The 15,623-nt window shown below is 36.3% G+C and overlaps 1 protein-coding gene across 1 annotated transcript in view; it reads right to left on the bottom strand.

The window, feature by feature from the left end:
* LOC5565707 (abhydrolase domain-containing protein 2) overlaps positions 1 to 15,623 on the bottom strand; it is a 58,862-nt gene that overhangs the window by 19,203 nt on the left and 24,036 nt on the right. The gene's annotated exons all lie outside the window — the stretch shown is intronic.

Here is a 15,623-nt window from a genome sequence, read left to right as displayed (position 1 = left end):
ATGTACTACGCACAAAAACACCTGGGTGGACACTCAAAAGCATTCTTCCTATCCACGATTCAACGAAAAAAATAACAAGATCAGAAGAAAGCTTGAATAATTATTTATAATCTGTTCAATATGCATATAAACTCGGTTAACATCGTACATATCCTTAAGAGATAACGATAAGATTGTTTATGGTATTTCCCTGCCTAGTGAAGCGTAATACGGTTTGTGCATGACCCTCATTAAATGCTGGCTCGCGAGAAGAATTTTTTGGAATGTCTATAGTGAAATTACTGGGAAACTATATTATAATTAATTTCCCAGCAATTTCACTATAGACATTCCAAAAATTGCTACAAGAAACATTTGCTTCTCTGTTTTGAAAGATTTGTTTTTTTTTTGCAGAATTTTTGGAGAATTTCAGCGAAATATTTGATGAAATTTCTGCGTGATGAAACGTTTTTCAAGTATCTTCTGTTTCTTCTGAAAACTTTTGCGATTAGCCGGGTCCCTTCGGTGCAAAGAAAAAAAAACTGCGCAAATTCACAGAATGTTTGCTGATATCTATTTGTTACCTAGAAGTAGATGAGATGAGGAATAAAACCTCACTCGTTGTAATGGCAAGCAGTTCAAATAAACCTTTAGAGAGTATAACGTGTTCAAGAGCCTCTTCAAGAAATTCGTCTCAGGTTACCCGAGGAAAAGCTTCAGAAATTATCAAAGTGATTTCATTTAAAATAATTTTTCCAACAGGGATCTTTCTAGACATTCTTCTAGAGATTTCTCTGTTAACTCTCCTATAAACTCTTCCAACGATTTTTTTGAAGGATTCTTAGAAGAATTTCTCTAGAATTGATTCCAAAAAATCTATGCAAACTCCAAGGCTAATACCTCCAGTAATTTCTGCGGGTACAACTTTGATTTTTTTCCAAAACTATCCTAGAATTTCCTTCAGATACTTTTCACTAATCTTTCAACCAATTTCTTCAGTTGTTACTCTCGAAGATCTTCAAAAGATTTCAACAGAATTTCTTCCAAGGAAATCCACAAATTCCTTCATTCCTGAGTGTTTGAAAATAAAATAGCTTAAGAGTTTTTTACAAGGAACCCTGCAAGATTTCCTCCACCTGTTCATGTGGATTCCTTCAAGAATTCATTCACGTTTCCTTCCAGAAATCTAAAGTGCCAGGAGGGGATCTTCGGACAAATCTTTTTTTATTCAAATTTTTACAGAATTTCATCGAAGTGGGGTGCAGAGCTACTTGGGCACTTCCATGATTCACTTTGACACAGGGAGTAAAATTATCGGTCACGGCGATAATCATAAGCCTACCGCTCAAGCCGATTTTTCGGAGCAAAGAGATGTGCGATAATATCAAACCCGTCCAGCACTGCGGAAGTATGCTCTCAAGAGAACTGAAGCAGTGATTTATGTTATCACCAGCAACGAGAAGTTGGCTTCCTTCTTTTCTATTCTTGTTTTGTCGTTTTGAGTGTCCTTACGTGGACGATAAGTGGTCCCCCAACGGCCCTTAAGGTATTAGGAGTAGATGACCCCGTGCGCAAAATCGAGCTCGCTGCTCTAGTGCACGCAGCATGAGTACAAAAAGCCACCAGCAAGCAAATAATTTGATTGATTTTCAGTGCGAACTGTTGTCTGATTCTCCAGTTTTGTGCACTTGAAAATTCAATGTTTGGCTTCGTTTTATAATCACCTTAATAATACTTGAACGAACCATTGAAAGAACGGTTACATTACTAGATTTTGAACGTTTCGGTCTAATGACCCATTCGGCCAAACGCACTTCGGTCTAATAACCTAAACGGCCTAACAAACTTCAGCCTATCGTATTTCGGTCTAATGAGCAGACACCGTCTTTACGTTTTCATTGGGATACAGTATACTTCTCAGCTTTCTACACTGAAAATATATTTCGTTTTATACTGTTTTCTCTCAAATTCCGAACACCCGACTATTCATAAGGATTGTCCAAGAAAACCACCCAAATTTATTTACAGGATGATCAATTCTTCTATTGTTTAAATCCATCAAATTTTAAAATTTTGAAAATTTCAATTCTCATGTCAGAAATCGCCACTGTTCGGAATATGAGTCATGTTCGGAATTTGAAACAAAACGGTATAATGAAATTGTTCGTTTGAACTACGAAATCATTCGTTGTTATCTGCATCGAAATAAATTCATAGCATGTACGTAACGAGCTTCGTAATGACACTCAATCTACAAATTGAAAACAAACAAACAATTGTCATATTGTCCTAGACTTTTTGTAATCGGAATTTGTATTGAGAACTAAAAAAAACTGGACAAATATTTTGTGAAAACATAACGAATTTTTGAAGCTTAAGTACATTTTACGAAATGGGTTCGTGCATGGTACAAAAGATGCAATAGGCTGGGATTGAAATAAAGATGTTCTACGACATGAGACTACGTAACCAGTTCGTTGTAAAAGAAAAAGAAATAATTTCGTCGAGTAAACGATTGAGCGCGTTATACTAATCAATTTTCATCAAAACCAAGCAGTAGCGCAACCAGGATTTGGTTCTGGTAGGGGTTTTGTAAATTTAGGGGTACTGTTTTTGCGAAGGTAGTTTGAAATGAAAAAAAAATGAGAAGTTTATGTATATTACACTGTTTTAACACGCATAGTAAAAATAGATTGAACAAAATTTTAATACATTTGCGTCTGTTGATCTGTGTTATTTTGTTTCTTAAATATATTTTCTAGTTTTTCAACAATGAGAATAATCTTTGAGCGCAGCAATTTGCAATAGAAATCATTGTCACGATTACTGCAATTGGTCGGAAGTCTATCAGCATTGTAAAGCTTAACTGCTGATGGAAGCACAGTTTTTCCATGAGGATTCACAATCCAGAAAGTCTAGTCTGAGGGTCAGAAACGTGTTTTGCATTCATAGTGGAGCCTTTATGACCAAACATATGTACCAACTTAAAGTTTTCAATACGATCAGATCGACTGTTATGAGTCGCATTTTTCCAGCAATTCTTAGATTAAACACCCATTTTTTATTCATTATATCGAAAAGATGTAATTCATCATCAAAACCTACACAATCTCAAAATTGTTAGAATGCTCAATAGCAGAGATACTTTCAAATACTGACAAATCCTTTAATAGGAAGGATTCAAAGTTTTTTTTAATCTTTAAGAAAGATCGCTTCTTCGGGAATGCATATGTTAATATGTAAATTCCAATGCGTTTACGATTTTTTTTATAAACTTTCCATAAAAAATCTATTATCAATTTTCCAAAAAGAAGCAAGCAAATATCGTTTAACTCGTATGCAGCTTTGTTTATCATCAACGCTCCAGAGGTCAAAGAAATTTGAAAAATGGAACACATCAGGAGAATAAAATTGTAAAAACCCTCTGAAACTTACAGTGTTTATACGAACCAAATTATGCTACTATGCCGTAGTGTAGTGATGAATTTCAATAATATTCTTTTGAAGCTTAATATTTTTCCGGGTCTCGGGGGGGGGGGGGGTGGGGGGTTTTTGACCCCCAAAACCCCCCCCCTTGGTTGCGCCACTGAAACCAAGTATAAGTACAGAGCCATGAGCACTAACAATTGTATCGTTTTTACTGACAATATAATTTAACGAAATGCATACGAAAATTACAGGCTGAAGTTCAAATAGCATTTTCCGACTGCGACATTATAAAAACTGTCTATTCTGCAGAAGAGCGTCATGAACAAAGAGATTTCTGTTTCTCATTGAGAATGCTTGATCGGGCTAAGAATCAGACTCAAGAGTTTGACGCGACGCTTTGACAGAGCACACTGAAGGCCAACCGGAAGAACGACACTCAGAAAACTGTCAGATCTTAAGCAGTGAAGGTATAATTTAAAAAAGAAAAAAAATGGTGCTTGTAATATTCAAACTTTTGAAAATTCAATGGTCAAAATATCATAACCGATGGAAAAGAAATTGAGATTGAAATGTCATTCCCAATTTTACAAAAACTCGTCCATTGCCCATTGTTTTTTCTTTTCGTAAGGTGAAATTGTTGTCCTGAAAATCTTATCAGGGTAAAGCTGACAAACTAAATAATTATCAAAATATACTTTGTTATTGTAGTGTTTTGATAAATATAGGAAATTTGACCGAAACAATCGCGTTCAATCAGGGCCTGATTTGGATCCTTATAGACCAAAGGGTGCTCTCATTAAGTAGTGTAGTGCTACATACTTGGTTACCAATAAGTTTTAGGAAAACATGTGAGAAATGACCAATATTACGTTCTTAGCACAACAAAAACACTTGTGCAAAGTAAATAAACTGTAGCCTTCTCAAACAAAATCACCGTTTATGATCATCCGAAAAGCACGGTGAAATGATCCGAGTTATGGACAAAATTCGATGATTCCCCTCTTACACTAGATGACTGACCGACCAATCAAACGCCAAGAAGTAGCAAAGATGAAATTGAACAAGTTTTCAGACTTTTTTCCTCGCCTCGTGGAATTTGTTCAGCTGTACTTATGGGAGATTATTCTCGTTGCTCGGAAAGTTGTCCCTCATTGAGTCGAGGAAGAAAAAAAAAACATTCGAGAATATCTCAGCCGGGAGCAATCATGATGGGAAAACTTTGTTTTCTGTTCCAATTGTGCCGGATAATTGGAAGCGATACTAGACGTGGAGAACTCGGCTAGAAAAAGTAAGTTTCGGTGTATGATATATGGTATCTCTTAAAGGTTGTGAGGATTACACAAGAAGTATTTCGCATAAGACTAATGACACATCATGACAGTGGTCATCTTTCGTGTTAACAAGGCCAAATCAATAAAACGAGGTATTGTCTTCTGAATGTATAGATTTCGATCTCTAGAAGCAGCATTCAAATTAATTGAGTAAAACATTCGATGGTGTTATGAGCTAAGTAGTGTAGGATAAAAAAAAACTAGCCAATCTTCTACGAAATATGATATTTTACTGAAGGACGGAAAATCATCAAAACATACCATATGAAACTGTTGAAACCCTATGTTTTTATACTTAATTTAAAACCGATCCAAATATCACTTACATCCATGTTTTTGGGTTTTTCTATAGGTCTACTATGTGCTTGTGAAAATACCGGAAAGGTTGCAAAACTGAGAGAAAAAAAAAAAATATATATTGTCACTTAGGCTGAGAGTTCTTCATGACATTATCAAACTATCTACTGAGTACTGGCATAGCAATACGTAGTTTGCAATGGCAAGGCAAATAAATGTTGTATATCACGATTAAATTGTGTGTCGCATTGCGTGTTCAGTAGCAAATCGAAAATGTTGCTTTCGATTATTGTTCATGACCTGCGTGTTCAAAATGATAGCACCTGAAGAGTTTCGCATACACGCCATAGACTATCTTCTCAAAACACCGCTAGAAAGCTTGACATTCTTGTTTTCCCACAGGACTCATCACGCTATCCAAATGTTAAACATTCGTTTCCTGATTCATTTGATTGTCGTTGTTAGACCTTGTTCGACAGAAAACTTATCATTCTCTTACTCACTTGATCAATGTACTTTCTACGTTTTATCCGTTTTATCAACAAATCCATATGTCTCATATATGCAAGGAAACTAAATTGAACTTGATCGGAGTCAAGTGCAGTCACGTGACCGATGTCGTGCAGCACATTGACAATTGGAATACAAAATGTGACTCTACCGAACAGCATAAAGGATTTCCTTCCTCATTTGAACCCTTTCAAGGCGGACGGAGCATATTGCCCCAAACTCTATATTTGGCTGGATAAAATAAATTTCAAAAGATAGATAGATATCTATGCAGCAAAAATATAAACAAACAAGTTTCACTGTAAAATCCAGATTTCTAGAATACTCAACAATTTGGAACAAAATGGACTTATGGTAAGTACTTGAATCTGGATTTATATTATGTACTAGTAATTCCGGCAAACTTGGTCTTGCAATCAAGTAGGCTGTTGGAAAATGGCATGAAATTTCCCATATAATATTACCAATAGGTTTCTCTCGTTTCTCGGCTGTTTCGGACACTTTTTCTTCACACGAAAACGTGGGATGAATGCAAACAGTTAAGAAATTGTCCAAATCCATTGCCAACTCGTGACATACAAGCTCCACTCCAAAAATCTGTAAATCTGTAACATTTTGACTTTTTCTAAATTATTTATGATACATCCGAACAGAAACATTGAAATCTGTACGTTGGAAACAAATTCGTCATGAAAGGGTTAATCCTCCGGAACCTCAGATTCAGAGAGCGTGATGGTGATACAAGACAACGACCGTACAGATCCAATTGTTGACTCTATACCTTTCGTCAAAAGAAATACTTCTCAACCGTCCAGATATTCATCCATTACGGCTTCCGTTCCGAGTTGTACGTCAATCAACGGATTCCGACTGAAAGGAACACACCCCGGCAACAGAACAGCAGAGCACAGCTCCAATCAATCAGCTGTAGCCATCCCGCCTCCCATCCGAGAGCATGGGAATTGTCCTGTGTTATACTGAGTCGGAGCATCTCTACGTGGAAGCCGACGAGATATTGAGCTTAATTGAATTCAGTCCACTTTGGAGGTTGTGCAGGACGGACGGTCGGAAAATAGCTAGAACGGAAAGTCCGTTGGAGTTAGGGATTCTATTGTACAACTCACATAAATGGACTCGAGTTTTGGATAATCCGCCTGAGAGATATGTATATGTTCGATGCCATCACCTTTATCAGACTCAATTTTCCCGAAAGCTTTCCATAGAATGTTGGTTCTGTAGAATTTTCCATTGTGTGGAATTTGCCACAAAATATGTGACTCAATGGTTATGAACCCGAACCGTTGAATCCAGCTCAACGGAAATGGATCAAAGTTTAATTTAATTTGACGTCGGCAGCACTCTATGATTGTTCCGGTAGATAGCGACGTTTGATTGCTTTTGCCGAGTGAATTCAAAAAATAATGTCACGGATAACCATCAATCACTAAGCAAATTGTATCAAGATTGGAAGAGATTATGGTGTATGAATTTCAATTGATTCATCACTCATAAACATTTTCCGATATGACACTAAGCTCTAAGTGTAAATCATCAACAGAAAAAAGTAGAAGGGTTTCTAGAAGAGGAAAAACAAGTAGGGCTATCAGGGTATTGAATCGAGAAATATCCTGAAGAGCACTCGTTAAATAAAATTCTGCCGTTGGAATTGCTTTGCGAATTGTTCCATGAGCGATGTTTTGCATTAAAATCACAAAAAAATTGTCTAATCGAGAGTCAGTTCGAAGCAAATTAATTTGCTGCTCAGTGCATTGAAAAGGCAAAAAAGGCAGCTATGGAAGTATTTACCAAACTATGTTTCAACAGAAACACCCAAAGTTTCAAAAACGTTGATTTCAAATGACGAACAAAGTTGATGTTTTATACGCCTATGAATGCGCCTATGAAATAGCAGCTCTACCTCATGCTCCATCAAGTCGATCATTACGATAAACAAAAAAGTTTGAATCACTTTTGAGTTTGGATCCAGGTTCAAAAAAGCATCAGTAATAACTGCATTACGTCCTCACTGGGACAGAGCATGCTTCTCGGGATGATTCAAATATGACGTCCATCGTTTTTCGGGATTTCTAGACCCCCCCCCCACGCTATTTCCAATATCTGATCCATGCACAATTTTGTAGACCCCCCTCCCTCCCCCAAATGATGGACGTCATATTTGTATGATCTCTTAGTGTTCAATAAGCACTTCCACAGATATTGGCTGAGAGCTCTCTTTGCCAAAGTTGCCATTTTTCGCATTCGTATATCGTGTGGCAGGTATGATACTCTATGCCCAGGGAATTTCCGTTACGAAAAGATCCTGGACCGACCGGGAATCGAACCCAGACACCTTCAGCATGGCCCGTCTTTAGTGTCGTGTACTAGACTCGATTTTACACGACTCGATTTTACAGTAAAACACATTCATTCACATAGAAGTATCGTAACATTCATACCGTTATCACGTATCATTTGAAATAAAAGCATGAAACGAGCTCACCAATTGATAATCTATTGTCGATAGGTCTGCTACATATCAATTCCAGCCTCGTCGTCAACACACCTAACGCACACGGGCTAAACTACCAACCATAGAAAAGAAATAGGCAAAAATAAAATAAAATAAAAACACGCTTGCTCGTTTCTTTCTACTCAAGCCCCTGAGAGCGACAAAGAAACAAACTTTCCACACGCGATAATCAAACTGAACTGCAGAGCGACCGACGCGATGAAAACTTACTTCCTCGCTTTTTTTCTCGAGCCACTCTCCACATTGGCGCTCAGGTAGCCAATAATCGAAAAAATGACTTGTTCTGATAAGGATTTCTTATACATGCATCATTCCATAGCAAACCTTTTTATAGAATATCAGAGCAAGATCTTTTGTAGTTTCAACGACACAGCATGACAAGTTAGAGTTTTAAATGAAATAAAAAAACAGTGTAAACAATATTATTCCTACAATATCAAATTTGAATCACAAAACTCATAATTGACATGAGATGGCAAACATATTTTCGTTCGCCAATTTATATGGAAAATGCCCATAGTGCACTCCCAGGAATAATTTATGTTAGAATCCCAGGAAAATATCAGGGTGTCTACTCATTTACCTAAATGATATTCCCTCATATTTTAAGGTTTTTACAGGTTTCAAATAATTATTGTAGGTTAGAAAACATTCTCCAAAGTACACAAATGATTGACGAGTAGTTATTTTAGATGACTTAAAATTTATTTTCAAAGATAAGTATCCTTGAAAACGAGATTATCTAACGATAAAATTCAGAGTATTTTTTTATTTCAATAAAAAAGCATCAGTTTTGCTCTAAACGTGTAAATAACTTAAGAAAAGGAAATAAGAAATTGTTTTTTTCTATTCAATTTCCACGAATAAAAAGAATTTTTGCCAAATGATCTGAAAGTGGCTTTAACCCTTCAGTCGTCGCGCGGTTTGCCACCGTCTGAACCACCACGTTGATGCTATGTACGATAAGCGAGGTTTTTTCACCACTGTTGTACAAAATACAACAGCGCGACGACTGAAGTGTTAATCATCAGTCAGATATAGGCAGAAAAAGAATAGGCCATTAGATCTTAAAGAAAAAATAACCTTTCCCCCAAAAATGGAATTTAGATTTATGGAAGCGACGCATCCAAAATATTTCTGTGAAGAGCGTTTTGTATTTTTACTGGATGATATTTTGGGGAAATCAGGGCTGGTAGCGACTGATCGTCTTGGAAATAAGAACTTTAGAGACCTTTTGCTTAAAAAATAAATAAATATGAAGAAAAAACGAGACAATACATGAATTATGAATTCAAAAACCTACAACTATACAACGTCTTGAGATATCGATTCCTAAGTTGAACAGACATTTTTTCTAAGATTATTTCTAAAATTTTTTGGAGTTCCTCGCGACGTTACAAGTATGACAGCTCGTTATACTGTGGATATCTTGCACATATCACTCCGACGATCTCTTCAGGAATTTGTTTTGAGATTTTTCACAAACATTCTAAGTGACCCTTCCAAGGAATCCGTTTTAAAAACCTTGAAAAATTCAATGTGGAGTTATCTAAGGATAACCACAGAACTTACTTCGGAGATTTCTACAGGAATCCCTCCGAAGATCGTTTCAGACATTTTTCAATGAAGACTCAATTTCTCAAAAAAAATTTCCATTGATTTCCCTTGGACTTGCTCTAACACTCCCGTTTAGAGCATCTTCAAGAATTAAAAATTCCTTCATTTTTTTTAATTACTTAACGAAGCCTTTGAAGATTTTTTCAAATCATTTATCCAGGGATGCCTCCAGGAAAACGTCGAGGAAATTTTCCAGATTTATTTGAATAAAACTGTTTAAAAATCCTCGAGGATTTTAGTTTAGAAAATCCTTTAGTAATCTATCATGAAACTTGAGTGAGTTCTAAGTATGTCTTGATGAGTTCCTATGAGGATGTCTGAAACCACTACTATATTTTTATGCAATTCTGCAAAGAATTTTCATGATTAATTGCTAAGATAACTGAAAAAAAAAAAAACATAAGAATCTCTGAATAATGTCCTACCAGATGTTTTGAAGTAATTCTGACAAAAAATCTGAAAAAAAACTATCTATGAATTATCGGAGCAATAACTGTAATAATAGCTGTAGTATTTACTGGTGTGAAACCACGTAGAACCATGAATATAGTTTTGCAAAATCCATGAAGATTAGGAAATTTTATTTGAAATTTTTTTCGAAATATATTTGAACCGCAGCAATAATATTTTGATGAAATGCTGGAGAAATACAGTGAGTAATTTCTGAAGGAAATTAATAAGGTATTTCATATTAAATTTATCAAGGAATTCTTGGAAAAGTTTAGAATAGATTTCATCGTTCAATGCCTGAAGGATTTATGAATCGACAGCAATTCCTGAGGGCAATCGTGGATAAATTTTGAAAAATAGTGCTTGGAATAAAAGAAAAATCAATTTTTTGCAGGGTGCCTTGGAACAAAATTCGAAACGATTTTTTTTCAATAACTTTGGAATAAACGTTTGTGGAAGATCCTGTGGGATCTGTGGGAAATCTTCTATAAGAAACAATTGGAGAAATCGGTAAAAGGATCAGTGTAAAAAAAATATTTGGATAAAATCTTGGGAACATCGCTAGGATTTTTTCAAGGTAATTTCTATAAAAAGTACTGCAGGTTTTCTTTTTCAAAAACACTGGAAAAACCTTTTTGCAATTTCTCATCGTAATAGGCTTTTTTCATCATGCCAATCTGTCATGAAACGGCCTACTTTCCTGTACTGAAGTATGCAGTACGGGAATAGTCATTACGCAACTGAAACCAGTGCTGTCATGATTCATTACGCAACGCTTTCTCATTGCGCAATTGTTTTGAGTTGCGTAATGGATCATTACAGCACATTTTTTCAGAAATTGTAAAATGATGGTGAATGCATTCCGTTATAATTTCTGATACCCTCGAGTGGTCTTCTACGAAATTGCAAAAAATGTTGTACGTTGCAGAACTCGATTTTTACAACACGCGTCGCAATTATCCTACCCGGCAAGCCTCGTAGGATTAATTTACGACTCGTGCTGTTGAAATCAACATTCTACAACTTGTTCCGCAAACTACTATTGTGGAAATAGTTGTATATGTACCAATCAGTACGTTTTCGTGAAAATCTTCAGTCTGTACCGTACAGTGTGTACAGAAAAATGTGCCACAAACTGTTAGAAAATATGTAACATTCCAGATCTGTACTGTGGTAACACTGCTACAATCAGATAAAAAAAAAGTGGTTAAGGCCACCATTTTGATTAAAAAAGAGACTATAGAGATTTTAACCAAACATTACAAATGTGACAAAAACTCTAAAAATCTCTGCTTATCTTAAACATGTACTATTTTTGAAACTGTTGTGAGTTTTGCTCTTTTTTCTAAAAAGTTTATTATTTTGAATAATAAGCAAAAAAACTATTTTGTATAAAAGGATTAAACATGTCAACCACCGTTTTAATAGCGGCAAAGCTGAAAACAAAATATTTCGATGATTTTGTGACACAAAAACGACATATCCTACCATGCATTACTGCTTCAAAATAATTTTCCTGAGTGTAGCCAAAATTCCCTGAGAGTTCCAGGTTTTTTTCTAAATAATGAATAAAATTTCATTATAATTTTTCCAGATAGTAAACACCCTGATAATATAATTGTATAGAGGAGAATAAAATGGCATCTCAGAAGAATGTTCTGGAAAAAATATGTGGAGCTTTCTTTATAGAAATTTCTCGAAGAATTCTTCGCAGAATTCCTGGCAAAAATATTGATAGCAGCCTTTTGATTTGTATAACAGATTTTTGACAGATTACATATAAGATCTAATCTACCGGCAAATAATTTCTGACAAGATTTTGTTTTTCAGGAGCCCAATTGATTGGTTGAAACTAAAAATTCTTCAAGGAATCTATCATGAATTTGTTTTCCATTAAGGGTAAGGTAAGCCCCAAATAACATTGATAGCTGAATAACAACTTTTCCAGCTAAAAACCTATGTTGCTTGTGAAGGGTTCATCCTGCCCTCATTTGGCTACGCCCATGTCAAGTTCATATGCTGACTTGAAATGAAATGTAAAGAGCGGTCGAGTAAGTATAAATGGGAATTACCCAAGTATACCACGCATGATTACGCAAGAGACTTTCACACGAGAAGCTGAACTCACACGTTATGGAAACTTCCAGTAAGCCGAAGACATTAACCTGCTTAAGTTTATTTGCAAAATAAAACAACAGTTCGCGAAAGGCATATCATACCTACTTGTAAACATGCCACTGACTGAGACAGTTAGTCTGTTAATTCAGCCATGGGACGCTGTTGTCCAACCAAATTGCGATTATTGTTAATGTGGTCAGCCAAAGCTCTCGTGTGTCTACTGCACCTGTCCAACCTGGATTAATTCGCACTCGGTGTACAATTGTTGTGTTTCAAAGATAGCGTTCACTGTGTGTTATTGTCTACTCTAGGTAATTGCCTTCGGTTTAATGTGCCCATATCCGATCCAACTCTCACCGCGGTTAGCTTCAACTCTGTCATCCAAAGCTTCAGTACTCGACCAGAATCTCATGACAAGATTATAACACATTCCTACCAACAGCAGTTAGAATTAACATAAGTTAATATAACTTTGTTATAAGATGGCTGTTTTGAACTTGTTACATTTTTGTAACAGATTTATAACAACATGTGAACAGTAACATAATTTGTAATATTTTTGTTATTTTAGAACATCCTTGAAAAATATTCTGTAAAAATTTTTGTTATAACTTTAATAGGATTTGTTGTTTCCGTCAGTTCGGGTACGACTCAGATAAATTTGCTCGTCACTTGTGTAACCGCGGCTTGACAGACACAGTTGTGCGGCAAGCACTAGATATATGCATTGGGTGGTTGAAACATGCCACGCGAGCATTTATAATTAATGCTTCGAATGACATCCACAGAAGCTCTCGACTCGACACGACACCGGCAACGGCCTACGCTCAATGTAGCTAGATTGGAGCGCTTTTTTGAATACTCAGTATGAAACAGGAAAAAAACATCGGTATCAATTGAGAGTCGCCAGAGGCTAAAAAGCACAGAATACACTGTGTAAAATGCATAATACGAAACTATAGAGGTGACAAATTATGTTGACTAACATATTTAGTCTCAGGCTTGAGACTGAAAATGGGCAGCCGACTATTTCGGAGAAACACAAGGTCGCCTTGACTCTGGTAGCACAGGAAGAGCACATTTTGTGTAGGGCACTTTGGTACTCCCCAGGCTCTGTTTGCGATTAAATTTTATTCAGACACAAACCATTCATCTCTAGGAACAGTAAGCATGAAGTGATATCACACTAAAAATTGTGAGAAAGGCTACCTTACCATCAGAGCTGGTGATTAGTTGTTGTGTTCTTGACCAATTGAAACAATTATGTATTACTAATCAAAACTTCCATTATCTCTAAGCGGGAGTTTTAATAAACATGTTTTCTGAAAAGGTGTTTTTCCAAATTGAGAATATAAGAAGTAATCTGAACTTCAGCTTAAACCTATGATCGCAAACAACACCGTCCGGATCCTTCCAGAAGCCATTCGGTTTCAACCACATACATGAAGGCCCCAACAATATCTGGGACAACGAAAGCCAAAATCAAAACAACAACACAAACAGGGCGGGTTATTGACATCTGCGCTTTAATGTTTGATGCTCCACTGAACCGGGGGCCAGCATGATGTGTTACTCAACACAACGCCGAACGCAACACATGGCGGAGTAGCGCATTAGACGCGAGGAATTTTGCGATGCGTCAAAAATCCGCGCGCGGACCCCAACAACATCACGATTCAAAGCAGTGGTCCAAAGCTAATCAAAAGAGAAAAAAATAAATAAAATTGCTGATTGGTTCACTGATATTCTCGGACTTTCGAATGATATATAGGAGATTATGTATTATGTATTCGCGGCAGTTTATTCCGATGCCAAGCTTCTTTTGTAATTTTATCGGACATCAGCAGACAAATCAAGTGTTTGTTTGTTTATATGTATGCGCTGCTCAATCCTCTATCGATTCACACCGACAGACCTGTTATTTATTTTTTGGAAACGTTTTTACAACGCTTCGAACATCCCATGTCCGGCAGCCCAGCAATCTGTAGGAAAATCTCTTCGGAAGCTCCGAAGTCGTATTTTGAGGCGTGTTCATTTGAATTAATAACATCTCTGGTTAAGGACATATCTCCTTGAGTACCAACATTGCCTCTAATATGAAACCTTACTCCCCCCTTCACTTTCCAATCCCTCCTCCCACGCTTCTCAAAGTGTTTTGAAGAGCGATCACAAAAAATGATTATTTAAAGTTACTAACCTTATTGTAGAGGAGTGGTTTCTTAACTGGAAGCATTCCATAATGTGTTATTCACAATTCATCAGTTATTTATTGCAAAAACGTAGTATTTGCTGTGATTTGTGTTGTAAAATACCACTCACTGCCGAATCACTTTTTCTTCACGCGCCGTGTTGTTTGTTGGCTTTTCTGTGCCCGTTCTAAAACTCACTTTTAATCGTATTTCTACTCACCGTAGTAATTCAAAAATCTAATGCGATATTTGAAATACTTTTATTTTTCTCACACAATGTATGACACAATTTAACAGCAAAAATGAAGATTAGATATTATACAGTACAATTGACTGTAGAATTCAAATGCATACTGATGCATACTTTCTCCGTCCTTAAGGGGGCAGGATCCGTCATTGATTTTGGAATTTTCAAAAGCAGTTTTGTCGTTCAAAATCAATAAAATTTACAGGAAAATGTGTTCACTGTATTTTATTCTTCAATCGAAACACTGTAAACACATTTTCATCGAATAATGTTTAGTTTTGAACAGAAAAACTGCTTTTGAGGTTTCGATGATGACGATGATTACGATGACGAAGCGTTGATCGTTAAGAAGCGAGAGAAGAGAGGAGAAAACTGCCAAAAAAAGTAAATAACACTCGCATGGTGTGAAAAATGCTTATATTTTGGACAAAACACCTGTTTTCACTACCAAATGAAATAAATTGTGATTTTGAGCTTTTATGAAGTTGTTGATGAATTCATATCTACAATAATACCTTTGTATGAAACGTGTGCAAGTAATACGGCCTACATAATTCTGTGGGTAGAGGTATACATGGAACATGATGATTTATTTTTGGCCGACGCACATAACACTGAGCTCCGCCTTGTTGGGTAGTTCGAGAGGGTGCTTTGGCGGGTGGCTCGTACATTATGCTTATGTACTCAATGATCTTTCACCTTAAATTGTTTGTTTAGCCTCGTAAATATCGTCAGCGAGAAGCTGATGGAACAAAGAATCATCTGAATGTTTTTATGAGCCATTGTATGAAGCTGGTCAAATGGCATGAGACCTGGGATTGAAGTTTACCTTTTCGATCATCGTCATCAGTTTTCGCGATGATTGTGCGTATTTCTAGCGTAGCTTTTCATACATGTAAAAACTTAAATGGAGAAGAATTATTAAA

The sequence above is a fragment of the Aedes aegypti genome, chromosome 2, assembly GCF_002204515.2.
Source record: "Aedes aegypti strain LVP_AGWG chromosome 2, AaegL5.0 Primary Assembly, whole genome shotgun sequence".
Taxonomy (NCBI): Eukaryota; Metazoa; Arthropoda; class Insecta; order Diptera; family Culicidae; genus Aedes; species Aedes aegypti.
The sequence above is the reverse complement of the archived record's forward strand: the minus strand, read 5'-3'. Positions and strand labels throughout refer to the sequence as shown.